The following is an 8,844-nucleotide window of genomic DNA, read 5'->3' on the forward strand; positions in this document are numbered from 1 at the left end:
GTCTTATTTGTTCAGGAATCTAGAGAGCAATTCTGGCGAGGCTATTTGTGAGCTGGCTCCACTCACTCCGTCAGGGGTGAATAATCTACCGAAGAAGGTTGATGCTCATTCTTATACCACTAGCAGTCCTGAGAGTGGTTTTCCTACAGGGACCAAGTTCAAATCATTCTTGTGGCATGCGACCGCGCCGATTCGACCGATGACCCTTCTAGCCGGTTACCTCGCTATCTGGTTGAAGAAATGCGTGGTCCCGTATCAGTCTAGTGATATCTTGCCATTGGAGGTGCTATCCTGCAGTTCAGCTTGCCTACAAAAAGGAACTTTCGCTTCTTCCGGTGATGGTGACTAACATTCATCGAGGGCTTCGACAGATTTCTAGTGCTTTTACACGGAAGGAAAGTGAACCACCGACTCAGATTCCTACCATTAAGGTGTGTTCGCGGTGAAAATCGCTGCTTTCTTCATCATTGATTCCATTGCAAATTCTTGTAATAGTTTATGATTACAAAGATCCGGTCTTTTTTTAGATCCGGTTACAACGAAAATCAAATAACACAAGAAATAAAAAATTACAACTTTCTCCTTATTTGTCGAACGAATCGCAAGATCCTGTTTTGCGAGCTCTTGCTTTTGTGGGTTCTTTGCCGACGCCGGGGTTAATCCGTGGACCGATCTAGATCCGGTCGGATCTACGCAGTACGACGGGTATTATTTCACCAAGGAAATAATAACCGGGGAGGATTAGTTCACCAAGGAAATAATCGTCCAAATCTCGGGATCAAAGGCCAAGCTTTGATCCGGAGTGTAGTTTCGTGTAGATCTCAGATCTGAGCTTTACCTCTCTCAAACACCTGCCTTTTATGACGTGGACGCTCGTCGAGAATCAGATCTGAATCTTCAAGTCCTCAAGTCTTCAAAACTCCAAGTTCGATCTTCAATTCGGCAGAGTTTCGGCTCTCAAAGTTCCAACCTTTTCAAATGAACAATTCATGGCCTATTTATAGGCACCCAGATCTGTGCCCAGGCACAGATCTGGGCTGAGGTGGCTCGGCCACAAGTGGCCGGCCACCCCTAGGTGGCTCGGCTCATGCCGAGCCACCCTGGGGTGGCTCGGCGGCCGAGCCACCCTGAAGTGGCTGGTTTTCGGCCGAGCCCCTCAGGGTGTTTGGGTTCCGTCGTTTTGTCCGTTGTATCCATTTTTTCGGTTGACTTATCTGGACTCGATTTGTTGACCTGATTTGGCAGTCGATCCGAATCCTGATTTGGCAGTAAATCCACTTCTGAGTTCGAGTCCGAAACCGATCTTGATTCGATCGTGATTCGTCCGAGTCCGTTCTTGTTTGAATGACTCGTTGATTCCCCGAACCGTTGGCTTGATTCCACGCTCGAATGGATGTATTCAGTTGCTTGCGTGCGATTCGTCAACCTCGTCGCCTCGTTGGTTCGTCAGTTTGTGCCGAGCTATGCTAAGGGACCTATAAGCAATTTATATGCCTACAGGGGGAACCTGACAACTATTATGGACATAGAAGAGGTCTAGGCTATGTCTCTTCATCTGATGACGAATGTTGTTGGAAAGTCATCAACCAATCATTAAACAATATTCTCCAGGAACTTCTCAAACCAAAAATAGGGAATAGTTTATACTCATATACCTTATTGGAGTATTAAGAAGCAGTTTATACTCGTATACTTTTCGGAGTGATTTCTGTGCCCAAATGAACTGAACCGGCTTGATAATGAGCCAAAAAAGGCAGTAATTCGGCTCAAAAAATTTTCTGATCCTTCCGAATATGTGGGAGAGGCAAGAATAAACCAAGGACTGAACCCTCGGTCGATTTGAAGTGGTTTCGATGCTCGATTCAGCTTCAATTTGAATGTCCGGTTCAACTTGGTCTGGTCCGGTTCAACTTGGTCTGGTCCGGTTCAACTTGGTCTTGGTTCAACATTATAAAAGAGGTTTTTTTTTCTCATTAGGGCCGGCCCCCCCTCTCTCCCTTTTTTCATTTTTCTCTTCCTTCGAGCGTCCGTTCTCCCTCAAAACTTCATAGTTGCATTAGATCTGGGCTTCCTTTGGATCTTTGACTGAGAAATCCCTCAAAACTTCCATATTTAGAATTTCTCTCAGGCCCCTCGTGCGCGTGGTCTGAGTCTCTTTCAAGATCTGATTTTTATTGGATCCACGAGATTTCCCTCAGGTAAATCCTCAACCATTTTAACATTTTTTATGCTTAATTCAATTTATGAATTTGTGGGGTCGCATGCGAGGGTTAGGATTAAGATTTGGCGCCTCGAGCTCACATTTCAGGGGGGAGAATTGCAAAAAGAGGAACTTTTTTCTGGATCTGATCCCTTAACTTATTTTGCAAGTCTCTATGTCTCGTATTGCGAGGGGTCAATCCTCTACCGCGTCGGTTGATGGCGCGCCTCCCTCTTATGCTGGTGAGCTATTTTTTGAAAATTTACAAATTAGTCCATTTTTTCTTGGAAATTTGTAAATTGGTCCTTTTCACCCCTTTTTGTTCTCCTTGGCGAGGCAATCGGAAAGAGCCTTGATTCTCCTTGGCGAGGATCGACGCTTTAAAGATATGTTTTGCTTGGTCAAAATCATATCTCAAAATCAATAAAGGGGGCGTTTTGACGCTGCATTGTGCCTTATAAGGCAGGGATATATAGTCGATATACCCTATCTTATAAGTGCATAATGTGGCCAAATCGTCTCACCCTTTATAAGGCAGTGACTCTATCTTACCCATTCGTAGGATGAGTTCAACTTCCTTTTATGATTGAGACTAACAACTGTTTGAATTTTTTGCTTCCAGTGGAATATCCTTCTGGGGCGTTCTCATCTCACGCAGTGTACGGGCGTCGTGGCGAGTATTATTCGACTTCTGACGATTTTCCCCCATCCCAGTCACTCCTCGGTTTGCTTCGGGCACGTCGACAGAGGTTGCCCAAGTGGTGAAGGAAGGTGGATATCGAGCTCTTCGCCAGTTAATTACAGATGCGCCCCTCGTGAAGGATGCCAGTTCGGTTCAGCCTCTCAAGAAGACCGATTTTTTATTTGGCGATTCTGCCAAAGATCCGGATGCCGTGTTTATCGATGCTGAGCAGTGGCTTCATAAGACTGGCAGTGGTTTCATATATTTGCCGAAGATTCCTCGACATCGTTCGTTGACTAAGCTCCGGCGTCAGGCCGTGACACGGGAGATGTCGTGGCGCTTGACGGAGGAGCATGAGAGTGTTCACTGCGGATACATCACTCATCAGGCAGCTCCTGGTTCGAGCAGGAGTCACATCACTGGATTGCATCCTGGAGTATTGGGGTTAGATGCACCGCCACGTAACGAGCTTCTTGCCGCTGCTTCTACTTTGAAGAATCGCCTTGCTGCTTTAGGACGGGAGATGCCTGCGACACGCCACAGGTTTTATGGTTGGGTCCATTCTTTGGACAAGCTTTGGTGGACTCGCATGACGAAGTACGTCTTGAGCCGATGGAGCGAGGAGTTGCACGCTTGTGGTCTGTATGCAGCCGTTCGTGCCACTATGTATGGTTTGCCTGTTAGCACGAAGCATTTCTTCGCTTTGTGCGAGCTCTACAACCCGGATTCGAACACCTTTCTGACACGGCAAGGGGAATTGGGCTTGGCCCTCCATGAGATGCACAGGATTTCTGGTTTGCCTATGGGACAGATGTTATATCAGGAATATTTTCCCTCCACCCAAGAATTATGTCAGCTGAAGGATCGCATGCTCGACCGCTACGAGACTTTATGGGATCTCACATGTCACTATCATATCACTTTGGCGCAGTCTGAACCCTTAGCGAAGAGGGCTAAATCCCATGTGAGCCTGAAACAGTTTGCGTCTTATTTGTTCAGGAATCTAGAGAGCAATTCTGGCGAGGCTATTTGTGAACTGGCACCGCTTACTCCTTCAGAGGTTAATGGTCTGTTGAAGAAGATCGACGCTCACTCTTATACCATTAGCAGTCCCGAGAGTGGCTTTCCTGTAGGGACCAAGTTTAAATCATTCTTATGGCATGCGACCGCACCGATTCGGCCGATGACCCTTCTTGCCAGTTACCTCGCCATCGGTGAACATCAGGCCGGGTTATCTGACTTTCCGGGTGAGGAATCAGTGTTTCATAGAGCCATACCTACCCTGCCGATTCGCTCGCCAGTTTGGCTATGATCAGCTTTATGTCGGGAATCCACGACAGCAGCTTCGGACCCACGGCGGTTTGGTGGACGGTCTTCGTGCATGGTTGTGGACCGTGACGGGCTGTACTGGTGCTAAGTTCAGTCTCCCGAGTACTGAGCGGCAGTTGAACCTCACATTCTTGAGCTGCAAGTGGTTGTTAGCAGCTAATAAAACTGTCCCCGTGAAGCCGATTGCAGAGCTGGAGGCTGAGGAGGCTTCTCAGGCTGATTCCCGTATGATTTGGGAAAATGCTCGATCACAAAGGGCACGACACAAGACCCGTCGGATTGACGAAGAGGGAAAGAAGATCTTTCATTCTGCTGATGAAGCTTCAGGCGGAGATCTTGAAGATCACGAGGACTATTCTGACCGAGGTTGGTTTCTTACTCTTTACCTTTATCTTCCAGAATTATTAAGCCTGACTATGGTTTGATGTTTCAGGTACCACAGCTGACCAGGATGAAGAGTTCCGTCCTTCTCCCCAAGCGAGACCTTCGACTGTTGCCCCTGCCGCTAGACGGAAGAGATTAGCCCGCAAGCCGCGTGTAGTTTCACGAGCATCGGATATGGATTTGGCCGGTGACGATCCTGCTAGTGATGGAGGTAACATCTATATAGGATATGGACCGGCCTCTTGATCATTCAGAACTTTGACTCACGCTTTTCCATTTCTATATAGGAGAGCGTGGGGAGAGAGAGATGAGTCCTGATCCTGTTTTCACGATTCTATATCTTCTGGTGAGCCTGACTCACCGTACCAGGTAGAAAGGCCTGTAGAAACTGGTGACATTAGGGAGACCGTCGATGTAGGACCCGGTTCGATGAATCCAGGTACATCTACCATTAACGATACACAAAGGAGTTGAATGATTTGGAATTTGTGCATTCCCTAATTGTCTCTATACTTCTTGCTCTTTTAGATAATTCGCAGGAGGCAAACGTGGATCTTGGGAATAGAGAGGCTAATGCACCCATAAGAGGTAACTCATTTCTATTGGTCGTAGTCTCTTTATTCCCCTTTCGTACTTATATTATCTTGTGTCAGATTTCTCGATTGATGATTTTGACGAGGAAGGCTTGCTTGTGGACACTCCGATGCTCCACTTTATGTATGGCTCTCCTCAGATTGATGATCAGTTGTCTGGAGATGTATTTCCTGAGTCTACGCTCCCTAAGAATCCCGAGGATGGTTTTTCAGAAGGTAAGTAGCTTTTCTCAAGTTAATTATAGGACTAGCCAATTTTTGACTAATGTAACTATAATGTGATGCATCTGAAAATTCTATTTTGTATTTGACAGGAGCTTTTGTTGAGACTGATCCTGTTGAGCCGGCTGTGGGACCAACTACACCAGTTGATACACCCCCAGCCATTACACCTCCACTACCCCCAGTGATTCCAGGGGAAGAAGGTATAACTTGAGCAACTGAGGAATGTCATTCATTTCTTCATCAAGGCTTTTGACGGATTTCTCCTTTTTGTGTAAGGCTTTCTTCTCGGCTTCACGTCCTTGTGAAGGAGTTGTTATCAGACAACGACCCAGAGAAGATTGTCATCTGTATAGAGATCCGCTCCTTCTTCTCCTTTATGAATGCTATGATTGACAAGCTCTTCCACAGCGGACTTTCCCTTCACCAGTTCAAGCCATTCCTTGATCTTAAGATAAATTCAATAAGGGATGCAGGGTACCCAGATCTGGCGAAGTCTATTGTTGATGATCTTGACTGCCTAGAGCGTGAGCTTCAGATGTTTCATGAGCTCCGGGATGCAGGTGCCTCTTCATTCATCGCTGCCGAGTTGGATACTTGCTTACAGACATGGCGCGATGCTAGGTTTCTCGCTGAGTTAGACATTCAGGTGTAGCGGGATCGAGTGGACCGAGTTGAGGCCCACTTTGCTGCTAAATCATCTTCACTCACCGAGCTTGACTCTTCTCTTGCCTCCTGTGCGACCGAGATAGACCAGCTCAGAAGAGCACTCCGTGAAAAAGAGGAGACTTTTGGTATTCTTCAGATGACGAAGGTACAGGATCAACAAGCCCACACTGCTTTATCTGGTGAGTTGACATCCCTGAAGCAGAAGCTGGTCGAGACGGAGGAGGTTGCTGCGAGGACTTTATCTACCAACGAGGAGTCCATCAGAGCTGAGCTGAGGCAAGCTTATGATGAGAAGCTTTCTAAGCTTAACCAGCAGATTTTTGGCCATGTTCTTGATGTATGATTTCATTTGCTGAATGTCTTGACTTTTGATCCTCTTAGTTGAACTGGTTTCTTTTATCTTTATCTTTATTATGATTCCTCATTCAGTTTGAAATGATTGACCATAATACTTTTAGGATTTTTGGCAAACCCTCAGCCATCAACGGGTTTGATTAGCCTTTACCGACTACCGTTTGAGTCGGGCTAGCATGCGGATTGTCTAAATCCGTTCCGCATGTCACGTTGCGCTAAGAGAGTAAATTCTCTAAGACTTTGTGCTATGATATTGAAGCATGCGGATTGTCTAACTCCGTTCGCATGTAACGTTGTGCTAAGAGAATGAATTCTCTGAGACTTGCTGCTACGACTTTGAATACGTAGACTTCGCCATTGTTATGGGAATAGGCTGCCCAGCAACGTGTTTTAGACGCTGACTTATCCCTACTTAGGCTTCGGGATAAAATACCCCAGAATCGGACTCTGGTGTCTTTTTGTTCGGAAAAAGACTAAACCGGCGACGCGTGTTAGGCGTCGGCATATCCTTTCTTAGGATTCAGGATGAAATTCCCCATGCGTGTAAGGCATGGATTTTGGTGTTATTAATAACAACCTGCCGCGATGTTGAATATGCGGACGAGTGTTCTTTTTAACGGTTAAGAGCTAACCGGCAGCGCGGGTTAAGCGCAGACTTATCCTTGCTTAGGTTTCAGGATAGAATACCCCATAATCGAACTCTGGTGTCTTTTTCTACGGAAAAAGACTAAACCGGCAGCGCGTGTTAGGCGCAGACTTATCCCTGCTTAGGATTCGGGATAAACTTCCTAGGATGAATCTTAAATTGACAAATTTTGGAAAGATCGGTGCGGGAAAGGAAGAATTTTATATTCTATTTCCCGGTCTTCTTTTAGGGTGAAGGGAACCCGAAAAACAAGGAAGGAAGAATTTTATATTCTATTCCCTGATCTTGGAAAGGAAGAATTTTATATTCTATTTCCAGCGCAAAAGAAACTAGAAGTGGGATCTCCACTCCGAGAATCTGGAAGATCTAGATAAACTTACCTTTTATAGGCTTGGTTATCTAAACTGAAAAAAAAAGTTCTTCGTTTATCGAAGTGAAACATCAACTTCGGTTATAGCCATGAGAGGGCTTACCCAAGGAGAGGAAGAAGGGAGTTCTTTCGTTTATCGAAAGGTGACTCCGAAATGAAAGTGGACCTCTTGTTCATGGAAAGAGTCAGGAGGGCCAGAAAGACATTTTTGGTGGACCCATTGTCAATTGAAATTGATCAGTGAGAGATTTTGGTGGTGAAAAAGATTTTGGGTTATCCTCTAGAATATTAAGTGTAATATTCTTCAAGGAACTTCCCGGTAAATGGGTTATCCTGAATGTACTAGGGATAGTACTTTTTCAGGAACTTCCCATTTATTGGCATTAATTGCCTGGTGCCTTCTTGAGTAATCAGGCGATATGCACCGTTTGAGTAGACTGTGTCTATCACAAACGGTCCTTCCCACTTGGGTTCGAATTTACCTTTCTTCTTGGAATTGAGGATTATCGGTCGGCGAGCAGCGAGGACCAGATCTCCCTCCTTGAAGCTTCTCTGTCGGACTCTTTTGTTGAAAGCCCTAGATATTCTGGCTTGATATAACTCAATTTATTGTTGAGCCTCCAAGCGCTTTTCATCCAACTTCTCGAGTTCTTCGAGACGCTTTTGATGGTGTTCTTCTGTCGTCATCTTAGTTGCGAGAGCGATCCGAAGTGACAGGATTTGAATTTCCAAAGGTAGCACAGCTTCACATCCGTATACCAACGAGTACGGGGTGGCCCCTGTAGGCGTGCGTATGGTGGTGCGATAAGCCCAGAGTGCTTCGCCGAGTTTATCGTCCCAGTCTCGTTTATTGGTCTTCATGAGCTTTGACAGGATCTTAATGATCGTCTTGTTGAAAGCCTCAGCTAGTCCGTTTGCGGCGGGATAATAAGCTGTCGACGAGACATCTTCGATCTTGAATTTGTCACAAAACCTGATGAAGGCGTTGCTTATGAACTGTGGACCGTTGTCATGAATGATCCGTCTTGGCACGCCGTGTCGGTATATGACATGATGCTTGATGAAATTGATGACGTTGTTCGTCTTCACTTCTCTAAGCGGAATTACTTCAGCCCACTTTGAAAAGTAATCCGTGATTACGAGAATGAATCGATCACCTTTGACTGAAGGGGGAAAAATAGGACCAACAATGTCCATACCCCATGTCTCGAACGGCCAAGACGTGGTTGACGTGTGCAACTGCTCTGGCGGTTGATGCATATAATTCGCATGTATCTGGCAAGCGTGGCATTCTCGTATCTGCTCCGAGAAAATCGGGCAGAGCTTCGTCGATCCGCGTGAGATCTAGAAGCCTGAAGCGTCTATCTCGGCTAAAACGAGATATCTGCTCTTCTT

The sequence above is a fragment of the Asparagus officinalis genome, chromosome 5 (genome assembly GCF_001876935.1).
Source record: "Asparagus officinalis chromosome 5, Aspof.V1, whole genome shotgun sequence".
NCBI classification, from domain to species: Eukaryota; Viridiplantae; Streptophyta; class Magnoliopsida; order Asparagales; family Asparagaceae; genus Asparagus; species Asparagus officinalis.